Raw genomic sequence first — 12,630 nt, forward strand, 5'->3', positions numbered from 1 at the left:
CGGACTCTGTGTCACAGGGTGGTTCCGGAAATATTCTCGAATCTCCATCAGGTGGAATGAGAAATAAATGATTTGGTTTTGGAATGGGAGTGGGGGTAGATTCCAATACAGATACGCTCAGGCATTCTCCACAAATGTTCTTGTGAGTAAACGACAAAACAAGTAACTGACTGTACTCCTGCATTTGCATTATTAGAAACCTAATGTTCTTGGTTTCAAGTAAACCTGACTCGCTTCCTTAAGCTCTATCCGGGGTAACGCAATGTATAACGTAATGAAACCTGTTTAGGTATTCAGAGATTGTAGCTTTGTCTCTCGTCGAGTGCAGTTCATGACTTCTTTATACTCCTAAATTACTACTTCTCATTGGCCTAAAGCTGCAATGAGGTTTGAATTTCTGTTGCACATGAACGAGAATCCTTTCACAGTAGAAAATCAGTAAATGTTAACAAGAACATCAGAGTGAATGTCCCAGCATCATTAAAGAGTGGAAGCTGAAATAGTCCTACAAGCTGCTCATGGGGACTTTTACCATATCCACCAACCCAATCATGCAGTTCCTGGCAATGGCAAGGAAACAAAATGGAAAACACAGTGTCAGCTTTGTGAATCTTTAGAAACAGTTTGGGAAGTGGAATCAGCGGAGAATTAAATATTAACTGTCCCATTCAGCAGAGATGTCGTCTTTAAGAATCTGGGGCATTGACTCATGTTCTCGTAATCATTAACTGATCTGAGGCATTGAAAGGATTCTTGTCATAGTTGTTCTGCTTCTGCTGTTGTCACTATCAAGAACAATAAATCCTGATTCCCTGAACAAGAACGGAGATAGTTCAGGGTAGTGAAAGCGCCGAATCCTAACTGCTAGCGGGAAGGAATCAATTATATTAACATGAATATTTCCTCTGATTTACTTTTGTCAAACTCCCGCTTTTTCACATGTCTCCGTTTGCCGTTAGAATATTATCAACATGGAAAAGGAACGAAAACACAGGTCTGGTGGAATTTGAACCTGGTAGATAAAAGCAGGAATTGTGTCTCCAAGAGTTGGTTCACTCCGTAATTATTAGGGGATGACTTTCCTTACCAATTGAAAAACAAACAACTGAATTTCATTGAAAATGCTTCACGGGGAACCATATGCCAAACATTTCAAAACCATGAAATATTTTTTACAGACAACGCTATTCAGGTGCACGCTTTCACACAATGTATTTACATCTACATTTCCTTTATCTGTTTTTGAAAATCATGATCAGTCGTGTCGCAATCTACAACAGGCTTCCCTTTGAATGCAATGCCGCACTTTTCAAAACCATGCGCGTTTTCATACTCAGTCTTAATCATATGTTCATGAAATGTCTTTGCACCTGAAGTCATTCAATTTCGAATTGATCTCCCTGCCCCATCCTGCCCTGCCACCCAGTATCCGGCACCCATTCCTCTCAGACCTGGACACTGACTCTGTCCCCTTGTTAAATTCACTCCTTGCATGTTAGCTCACGTATCTTTTAAAACACTCAGGAATCAGTATCTACTTTTATTTCTGAAAAATCGTTGCCCACTAAAATAACTATATGAGTAAGAGAAATCCGACTCCTGTGTTTTCTTTGTCATTCACCGTTATTTTTGAATCTCTGACTTCTTGAGCTAGATTGCGCCGAAACAGGGGGTCTTCTGCAAATATAAACACACCGAACCTCGCATCGTCAGGGAAATTTCCGTTAGTTTACTTCCCAATTTTCCCAACCTCAGGTGCAGCTTTTTCAACTTTTTCAACATCTCGTGAATGTAATCTTGCATTCTGTCCACCATCCCGACAAAATCGTCTGCGTCTTGTCTAATCGCTGGCGTTTTGGTGAGGATGAAGGACAAGGATTACACCCGTTGCTCGAACTGAGACTGAACGACAGACATTGCAGTTGTACAATGACCTATTCGTTTAATTAACGTGATTTCTCCATTTATAAACTCAACTAACCCAAATTATTGTCTAACCACATCATGGACATCGTCTATTTGGGGACCAAAAGCTCTTGACTCACTTCTTTGGCACTTTCATGGAATGTGGGAAAGGCTTGTAAGGCCAACATCCCTACATCCCTGTGACCCAACTGACTCTCAGCTTTTTTGAAATGTAACTGTTATTCAACGACCTCTCTGTGAAGCTCGAGTCATTTCCATTGCAGGCTGGGTAAGGGCAGTTCATGTCCTTCACTAAATGTCAGAGTGAAACTGAAATCAACACTTAAAAAAAAATCTCCTATTTATTGTGTATCGTCTCTCCATGTCGATGTTCTGTTTGTGCATCACTTTGTGCCTCTCTGTATTGAATTCTACGAAATGATTATTTTGTGAATGAATATATATTCCCCATCTCTCACCATTCTAAACTTATAGCGCACTGCCTGATATTATTTGTATGCTCGTGGATCCTCACATCCCTGGGATGAATCCAATGGACATTCCTGACGCGACCTTGCAAGCAGGTATTTCCTTCTCTGTGCTAGGAAATCGTTACTGCAAAGATCTGCAGTTGTGTGCTCATTAAAACCAAAACAATTGCAGCATGAATTCCACATTCAGTTTTTGCAATCTGATTCCTGTATGGGTTGACTCAAATTAGAATTAGAATTTCTACAGTGTGGAAACAGCCCAACAAGTCCACACCAGACCTCAGAACATCCCACCCAGACCCATTCTGCTATAACCCACCTGATCTACATCTCCCTGAACACTCTGTGGCAATTTGGCATGGTCAATCCACCTACCCTGCACATCTTTGGACTGTGGCAGGAAGCCAGAGCACCCGAAGGAAACCCACACAGACATGAGGAGAATGTGCAAACTCCACACAGACAGTTGCCCAAGGCTGGAATCAAACCTGTGTTCCTAGCGCTGTGAGGTAGCAGTACTAATCACTGATGGTTACATGGTTAAATTGCATTACACACATGGCTACCATGCTGCCTGTTTCTACTTACTTCAGAATTTGTCTGAACTCAATCATTTACTGTTCTCTCTTGATCATCCTGTTTTGTACTTTAACATCAGGTAATTTGTCAGCTTATCTGACTTTTCCAACAAATTAAAAACAAAAATCATACTTGTAGTTCACGAACCAATAGAGTGTATCAGTTTAATGAAAATAGAAAGCAGGGCCAAGAGGGAAATCTTTGGGCTCGTAAACCAAAAATTGTGGTTCAATCCCCACCTGTGTCTCATAGCCTACTGGTTACTAATTTCAGCTTGAAGGAGCCCACTGCAGTTCTTTCTTAGAGTGATAATGCAACTCAGAAGCAGTGATCTGATTTTTCCAATCAGTCTAAAGGAGCAAAAGTTGGATCCAAGATAAGTACATCTACCTTAAAAGTGCAATGGTATCAGACTGAAATTAGGACTGATGCGAAATGAAAAAAAAAGGATAAGAGTTGGCTCAGTCCAGCTGCAACAGCAGTACTTAAAGGAGATATTTCAGAATATTCAAAACAGAAAGCTCAATTTTCTTAGCCTGTTTTTCTTCACTTTTGAAGATGAGCACATGTTTTTGCAGCCTGACTCTCGCTTCACAATCCCAAAGCATCACATCACCCTGAAAATAAGAGCCAGGCAATTAGACACAGAAGGAACAAAGGACGGTACAGTAGCTAAAGTGGTTAACACTACTGCCTCACCTGCATTTGACTCCATCCTCGGACGACTGTGTGGAGTTTGCACATTCTCTCTGTCTCTACTTGGGCTTCCTCAGAGTGCTCTGGTTTCCTCCCACAATCCAAATGTATGCAGGTTAGGTAAATTGTCCGTGCTAAATTGCCTATAGTGTTCAGGGACGTGTACATGCGGTGGGTTACAGGGGAATGGGTCTTGTTGGGATACTCTGAGGTTCAGTGTGGATTGTTGGGCCAAGGACCTGTTTGGACACTCTCGGGATTCTATGAAAGCACCTTCAGTGCCCGTACAATGACAGATAAAGTGCTGAGGAGACACGAGACGGAGTATGATTATTTCGGTGAAAGGATTACTTGCATAACGTCTGCTACGTAAAGAGCCCCATCAAGTTGGAAAAATGAATTTCCTGTCTGTAATTATGATGAACAGCTAAATATTTGCCTCACTACAGCACAATGCTTTGAGGCAGTGACATACCATCTTCTTGTGTTTGGTTGGCTCACCGAGCTGATTCGTTGTTCTGCAGATGTTGCATAACACCAGAAAGAAGGAGAGTACCTCTTCCAAGTATTCAAAGACAATGGATACCCGAAAAACTGGGTCAGAAGATACCTATCACACGAACAACACCAGGAAGATACTATACGCCCTGAAACACTCATCAAGTTACATTACACCAGGAACAGGTCTGAATTGACTGCAAGACTCCTACGACCACTGGGCATCAGAGCAGCACACAAACCCACATCAACCCTGTGTCAACCGCTCACCCAGAACAAAGACCCACCACTCACTATGGACAAGGCCAATGCCATACACACGCTTCCCTGCAAAGACTGCAGCAAATACTACATTGGACAAACGGGAAGGAAATTAATCACAAGGGTACACAAACATAAATTGGGAATAAAAAGACACACCGAATACTCACTCATCTCCATCCACATGAATAGGGAGAACCACCATTTTGATTGGGACAATCCCAGGATCTTGGGGCAGGCAAAGCAGAGAGAAGCACGGAAATTCCAAGAAGCCTGGTACTCCACTGAGAAAGCCGTCAATAAACAAATGGAGCTCGACCCCAAATGCACTCCATTGTGAAGAAAACCGTAAGTGAGGTTTTCCAGCTCAACAGACACCAGAGTTTAAATAACAGGCTGGAAAACACAACAGCGCTTCATCGAAGGTTGCACAGATGTTGCTAACCTTTAGGGTAATGAAACGTCTGCAGAACAACTTACCAGCTCGGCGAGACAACCGGCAACAACATCCACAACTCAAACGGCAAATCTAACTAAAATGTTGAAGCTTTTTGTTGTTTCTTCAGTCAAATCTCAATCTGTTTGCCCTGTATCTTCATCAAATTCCTGCTTCCAGTAAACACTTCAATCCAGAAGTAATCTATCTGAGCGCTTTCATTACAAAAGAGACACAAGCTGCACCTTGCAGAAGGTGCATGTCGGCAATTTCAGTGATAGTCTGTCTCCCCGGGAGCTGCAGATCTGCCCGGCGCTGGTTCAGGCAGCACCGTCCTTCCTGTGACATGTTCCAACGTGAATGGGAGGGCAGATAGTAATAACACGCACTTGTCAATGTGTCAATGTGGAGCGAGTGTTAGATTGTGCAGTGCCTCAGTAATGTGGGAGGAAGGATGTAACAGAGGGTTTGTGATTTTAGGAGGGAGAAATGTCTGCGAGAAGAGGCAAGCAATGCAGTTTAGCATTGGTTACTTCACCAGATCCCTCACACAAGGAAGCAACCACTGCTGCTGACAACCATACAATCCCAGCTCCTGGGCCAGTATCAGAGAAACTCAGTGGCCCAGCCATGAAGATCCAACCAGAAATGGGGATGGCAATCAGCGCGGGAGCTCCTCTGTGGTAATAGACGACGGGATAGTCTGTGCATTATAACTGAGACAATGTGACAAAACCGAGATAGGGCCGCAGGGATCATGTGCCGAAGGATGAGAGAATGCAGTGCTGTATCAACAGTAAGCAGGGTGCTACAGATAGAAGCAACACAATCTGTGAGCACGCCGCCCTTCTATGACGGTGTCGAGGTGCGTGCAATGCTGAGGCTGTGAGCTCCAACCTCTCCCAGAGCAGCTTTTATTGACATGAATCAGGGCTTATTGAGAATTGGTCTGTGCGAAAGGGTACTCAGCAATTTTAATCTGAAGCGAAGTAGTTTTCTGCAGCACATGTCTGTCAGTGAAAATGTCTCAATTATAAAGAAAAATGATGCAAATATTCAAGTTGTCAGGAGAGAAATATGTGCAGGGAGAAATGGAGGTAATGTTTTCGCTCTTTGACCTTTCTCATGTGGCTAGCTCTGCACTGGGTTGTATTGTAGGAAGCCTTTTTAGCTCATTTCATATTATTCAATTTATTGCAAGCCTGCACAGGTCATTCATGTTATCCAACTTTCTGAAAATTGTCAGTAATATACAATGTTGTGATTAGGCTCAAGTTTAACTGAGGTTGTGGAGGAAAAGCAGGAAAACAGAGGTGAGATTTTTTTCAGGTCAGTGGTGATCTCATTGAGTGGCTGCTTCCTGACGACAAACATGTTTTATTTGGTATTGAAACTCACCAGAACAGGGAAGGAAGGCTATGTAGTTGAAGCCGTGATGATGATTCTCATTGCTGGTTATTCATCTTGTGAGTGTTACTATTACTGTTCATGTCCCTGTTAACAACACAGCACAAAGGTGAATAGTCCCACTGAGCAGGGACAGTTGAGGCACCTTTCCTCTCTTTAAGAAGCTGAAACATGGACTCTGATGTTCTTGGGGACATTAACTGATCTGAGGCATTCAAGCAAATCCACTCAATGCTGCGCTGCTTTTGCTGTTACCACTATCAGGAATGATACATCATGATTCGTTGACCGGGAATTGAACCCAGGCCGCAGCGGTGAGGGCACCAAATCCTGACCATTAGACCACCAGGGACACTTGACAGGGGAGCTGCATTGTTTCTTAATGACACAGCTTCTGGCTTTCATTTTCCTCTGGCATTCTTTCTCCTCCAATATGATTCAATCATTGTGCTTTTCCAACACGGAAAGAGGCTCAGCATCCCAGTTCCCAGCACTTGGCCCATAGCCTTGTGTGCTCTGACACAACAAATTAGGTGGAGGGGAGGAGGTGGTGACTGGCTGTTTGAGATGCTGACATCAGCTTGTCGGGGAAAAAAAGTAGTTAATCAAAACAGAATTTATTGGAGAAGATCACTCTCTGTGTTCGGATAATGATCCATACCTGGGGGATATACCTCAACTGTCAACTGATTAGCATTAATTTCCAACTGGAGAAGGATCATCTGAGGAGAAAGAAACGGAGGTGATGTTTTCGCTGTATCGCTGACACTGTTGTGTGATAAAATCAGAAAAAAAAACGGTTTCTCTGTTTCATAGTACTCAACTTCCCACGTGCAAATTCGTACAAGTCGTTCCAATGATGGAAAAAGAATTATGTTCATCTCATCAAGCTTTTTAAATGTTGTGTCAAATGATTGAGATAGTGAAAATGGAAATGTGTGACTTCTGCATGTTTGCAGGATCAGTCTGTATTGGACTGTAAAGAATTTGATAGATTTGTTCCTGATTAAAGTGTTCACTGGAAGCAGGGAGCTGAGCAAGATATTGGTGAAAGCAAATCAGCTCTGAGAGCAGAAACAACAAATTGCTTTCTTGCAGTCCAAAAGAGGTTGTACCGCACAGAAAATGTAGCTGCATTGAATACGGGTTGATGTGACCAGCATCCTTTCACAAGACTGAGTTGAGTAAGGAATTCGGAGGGTAGCAGCCTCCACTTGCTTGTCTTTAGTTGTAATGAAGTTGCATGGAGAAGTGTAGCACTTAACATTTTTTATTATAAAAAAAACATGGTTTTTAAAGGTGTGTCTTATTATTCCATGTGACTCATTGAAAATTGTAAAGGAACTGAGGTAATAAAGTGTGAAGCTGGATGAACACAGCAGGCCAGGCGGCATCTCAGGAGTTGTGATTTAAATGTTAGATTACAAAAAGTTGGTTAGCTCAGATCACTGGACTGGATTCGCATTGCCTTGGGATGCATTTAATGCCTTCTCGAAAGTCTATTGGGTTGGGATTTTCCCGACATTTGACTCCTAATTGAAGAATTTTATTGAATTCAAAGAACAACAACTGTGATTGCGAATTAATAGCCTGGCGATAATGCCACTAGACCCACGCCTCTCCGCAAGGTGGTTATTTTCCCACTGCGTGGGCAAACATCCAAAATATTTGTTTTCACTTTCTCCATGTGTGTTGCTGTGCTATATTTGCCTCAACGAACCCTGTGGCTCAAACCGCGATATCAGGAAGTCCGACATCATCGAGTGCAGCTCTGTTCGAAAAACTGATCAGGCTATCTGACAAAATGGAAGGCAACCTGCCCGGGTTTTGAGGCATTGGCAATGCAACAGTTTTAACAACAAATTTAGTATACCTCTTTCTAAACTATGTCAATTCCCTGTTGCTTCGTGGGAAAAGGCAGCAAACTGTTTCAATAACAGCTGCTTCTCATTCTGACACTGTGCTCCAAGGAGCCTACTGTTTCTGCCCTTTCTCCTGGACCAGCGTTGGTCCATTGCCAGATGCGTTCAGCCATTTCGTTCCTCTGGCACGCAGCGCTTTGCATTACAAGAGAATGCATATTGGGAAGCTGACCTTGTCTGCACAATCCAACAATGTACAGCGTCCAACCAGCAATAGCAACAGTTTGAGAGGCTGCATTTCGATTGAGGGGTCTCCTGTCAGCTTGTGGAAAATCACTTTCGGTGAAACAAATGAAACTGGCAGGTCAGCATATAGAGGATCTGATCATGTGGATCACTGGAGAAAATGTTAACAGCATTGGACCATTTGAAAACACTGATCCCTGGTCAACGTGTCCAGCTTGCTTCCACTTCACAAGGAATGCTCTTGCCTGCTGTTTCGTGTTGGCTCACTGAACGAGACAAATATTCACATGTTCATTCCACACTACAGCAACTAGACATGTTGAGGAGATGCACAATGAAGGACCGAAAAAGCTGTTAAGAGAGAGCCATCAACTCACTGCGATCAACCAGTGATCAATTATGTAAAGGCCCCTTCTCGGTAACATCAATTTATTTGAAAATTTTGTGAAATGTGCAGACGAGGAGGAGATCACTCTGCCCAGTGTCTCTGTGCTGAAGGAGAAATGGAACACTTACTCAGCCCACTTTCCACAATTGCAGCTATAGATCTACAATTATAGAACACGACTGGAAAATCCATGGAGGTTTTAAACGCACTCACTGCTTCTGTTTCATATAATTCCGGCAGTGTGTTCCGAACACCAACCACCCCCTGTCTGAAAAAAATGTCCTCACCCCATAAATCTTTCTGACACCTTTAGCATATATCCATCCTCAAAATTTCCCACACATCCCTTCGTATTGTTTTCTAAATTGTGCATTCCATTACTGTGTTGGATCGCCCCAAACACAACACTTCACTTTTTTCTGGGCTTAATTCCATTTGTCACCTTTTTTGCACGCCTGACCAGTCCATCGATATCTTCTTGCAGACTACACCGACACTCTTCATTTTCAATGAAGTTCCCAAATCTTGTGTTGCCTGCAAACTTCTTAATCATGCCTCCGATATTGATCTACAAATCATTAAACGTATCTGTAGGCCAATAAGGGACATTTCCAAACAACCTATAAAATACCAACAGGACGAGGCAAGGTAAACAAAAGATGCATGTTCCCGATCACTGGAGAGTCCAAACCCAGAGACCACAGCTTGAGGATAAGCTGTAGCCATATAGGAATGAGGTGAGGGGAACATCATCACCATAAAGTAACACATCTGAAGTATTCTGTTCTTCACAAGCGGTTGAAGCTAAAACGTTGTTTATTTTTCAAAGACGGAGTTAGTTATGGTTCTTAGGTTTCATGGGACAAAAGGATATGGAATGAGAAGTAAAACAGGGAAGTGAGTTGGGTGATCGCTATGATCATATTAAATAGGCTGGAAGGACCGACTGGCCTCTTCCTGCTATAATGTTTCTGTGTCCGCCACGTATATCATGTGACCTTGCTCAGAGCCTTTTGAAACAACACTGGAAACAGGTTATCAGTGACAAAAACAACCATCAACAATAATCCGTTGTTTCTTGCTGAAAATTTGTATCTGATTAGATATTCACTCTTCTTTGAGAGATGTATGTAAATAGCTGCGTATTCTTAAACATAGAAACGGTGATTATAGTTGGTGTAGTGTGGGTCATGTCATAGAATGAAAAGCTCCATGACAGCGGGATGTAAAATTGTCCATGAGGATTTGTTTTCCAGATTTGAGAACAGTGCACAATGTTGTTAAATGGAGTCCTATTGAGACCACCTCTCTTCTGAACAGATGTGAATGAGCCGCACATTTTGGTGCAGACAATTTCAAAATTCTAAATAAGAAAAAAAAACACGCAGAGTCAGAGATCACAGAAAACCTAATGCATACACAGTGACCATTCGGCCCATAAAGGCATGGAATGTCCCCAGCATGATCTCCAGAACAAGCAGGCTGCTCTGCTGCTTCATGTTCCAGGCAAGATGCACTGTTCACTCTTTTCACTGAAAGCGAATGGAGATCGTTACCCTATTGCTGCTGTGAAATCAAATCTTGCATTAATTCTTATCACAGTTATTTGCTGTGATTGTGAAAAGGCGGATAATTGTGATGTGAAATTTTGTTAAATTTCTCTCATTTCACCCATTTCTGTCCTGGAGAAGGGAACTGATGAGCCGCTATCTCAATCCGCTGCAATCGTTGCCGGGCAGGCACACCCACACTGTTGATCAGAAGGGAAACCCAGCCCCTTTGAGATTGTGATTGTTAATCATCACTTTTCATGGGTCATTCTCATCCTTTCTTTCATTTTCATTATGAGAGCATTTTCCGGAAAGTGGCATTGGACTAAACTCCCAGTATAGTGGAAGCGCAGTTTGGGATTGCCCCGCTTCCACTTGTGCAAGTAGTTCATGACACAAACAAGCCGAGCTGTCTCACAGACAGCATTTATGCTTTGGTGTGTCTGCAACTGTGTTCGCCTTGTCATTTTAGCTTCGGCTGCACGTTAAGACCTGTCCATGTTGGGCTTCGTTCGAATCCTGATGAGCAAACACGGTTATCTTCTGGCAGCCAAAAAGCGCCCTGGAGAATGGTCATTGGGTTAAGAGTGAAAAAGCACTGCGTCCCTGGGTGGGCTTGAACCACCAACCTTTCAGTTAACAGCCGAACGCGCTAACCAATTGCGCCACAGAGACTGGCTCAACTGGCATTTGCCAACAAACAATTAAATTGGGAATGAGCAAGTGTCGCTTCGTCCAGATGGACAGCGTGAAAAGAGACACTTCAGTGTACCTCGTCCATGCCGGCCAGATATTTGAAATTAATTTAGTCCCATTTGCCAGCATTTGGCCCTTATTCATGTACATTTCGTCCACAGGCTCCCTTTATGAGCTCCATTTTTAACATTAGCAAGCAACTCTTGGAAAAGTGTCAAGTGCAGATTTCCTTTCATCAAACGATGTTGACTCAGTTTGACTGCGGTCATCTTTGGTGAATGTTCTGCTATTTCTTCCTATACATTGTTCCCCAGCATTTTCCAATTGACAGATAAGCAATTGGAGCAGATGGAAGCCATTTGGCCAATCGGGTCAGCTATACATTTTAATAAGGTCCAGGCTGATCTGGTAATCCTCAACACCACTGTTCTGCCATATTCACGGGGCCCTTGACTCCTGAAATGACTAAATGTCTCTCTGTCTCAGCCTTGAATATACCAAGTCAGCACAGCCTCTGTTTTCAAGAATTCCACAGATTTGCTTCTCCCTGAGTGTGAGAACACCCACCTTATCTTTGATTTAACTGGGCAACTCGTTTCCCTGAGATAATACACTCGGGTATAAATCAGAACACAACAAGCCTCCAAAGTTCGGTGTGAACGCACTGGCGTCCCCAGCCCAAGTTGTAAGTATTTAAAGTATTTTGTTTCTAGGCCTCTCATTGAACCAACTGCCCTGATTTGCACGTTAGATTTCCCAAAGATGAATCTGTTCCAAACGTACTTCGGTGGCTGCGATTTAGGTGGTGGTGAAAGGCGTGATTAAAATAAAAGGACATAATTATTTCTCGATCCATTGCCCTGACAATCAATCTCTCTGCTCATGGAGATGGATCCTTTCCATCCACTCTATCGTTCATCAATGTGTTTAGTTCAGTTCAATCTCACAACTGTTCTGATCAAGTAAAGGGTGACAGGAGATATTAGGGTCGTGGTGCAGACATCACAAATCGAGCACTCACCTTTCCTGTTAGAGCCATTTCATGAGAAATATTAACTGATGGTCAGTGGCCTGTAGTTGTAGCCAAGTGGTTAAGGCAATGGCTTAGAAATCCCTTGGGGTTTCCCCACGTCGGTTCAAATCCTGCCAGCTATATTTCTGTCAAAACAAGGTCATGTTTTCTCAGTTCTGGCAGTGCATTGACATTCAGGGCACACATGCTATGAACAAGAATCCAGCTGCACTCAAAACCTCAGCTCTGTTTTTCTTTCCACTAATATCATTGGACCTGTTGAGTTTCTGCAGTATTCTTTGCATTGATTCTGCAACACTGCTGTTTTTTTTTCGTGAAATATCTCCAATTTCGGAAAGGTACAGCTGACACAAGACTATTATCATTCCATTCGAGGCAGGTGGGAGTTTGAATTCACTACGAGCCCGGTTTAAGGGCTGCTACAAGTGCTCGCCATTTTCTGTGATGCAAATGGCTGTCGCTTTTGACTGTGAAATGTGATGTTGGGGGTTTGAAGCCACTGAGGAAGGAACAAGAGCTGTTCTCACTCCACCAGTTCCTTTTTGACTGTACTGTTTCAGGCTTTAATGCAGTCAGGAAGAT

At 42.9% G+C, this 12,630-nt stretch overlaps 1 non-coding gene across 1 annotated transcript; it reads right to left on the reverse strand.

Annotated features, from left to right (window-relative positions):
- Positions 1 to 10,920: 10,920 nt before the first annotated feature.
- trnan-guu (transfer RNA asparagine (anticodon GUU)) lies at positions 10,921 to 10,994 on the reverse strand. Its single transcript has one exon. It is a non-coding gene; the product is annotated as a tRNA-Asn (tRNA).
- Between the last annotated feature and the right edge of the window lie 1,636 nt (positions 10,995 to 12,630).

The sequence above is a fragment of the Stegostoma tigrinum genome, unplaced genomic scaffold (assembly GCF_030684315.1).
Source record: "Stegostoma tigrinum isolate sSteTig4 unplaced genomic scaffold, sSteTig4.hap1 scaffold_126, whole genome shotgun sequence".
Lineage (NCBI taxonomy): Eukaryota > Metazoa > Chordata > Chondrichthyes > Orectolobiformes > Stegostomatidae > Stegostoma > Stegostoma tigrinum.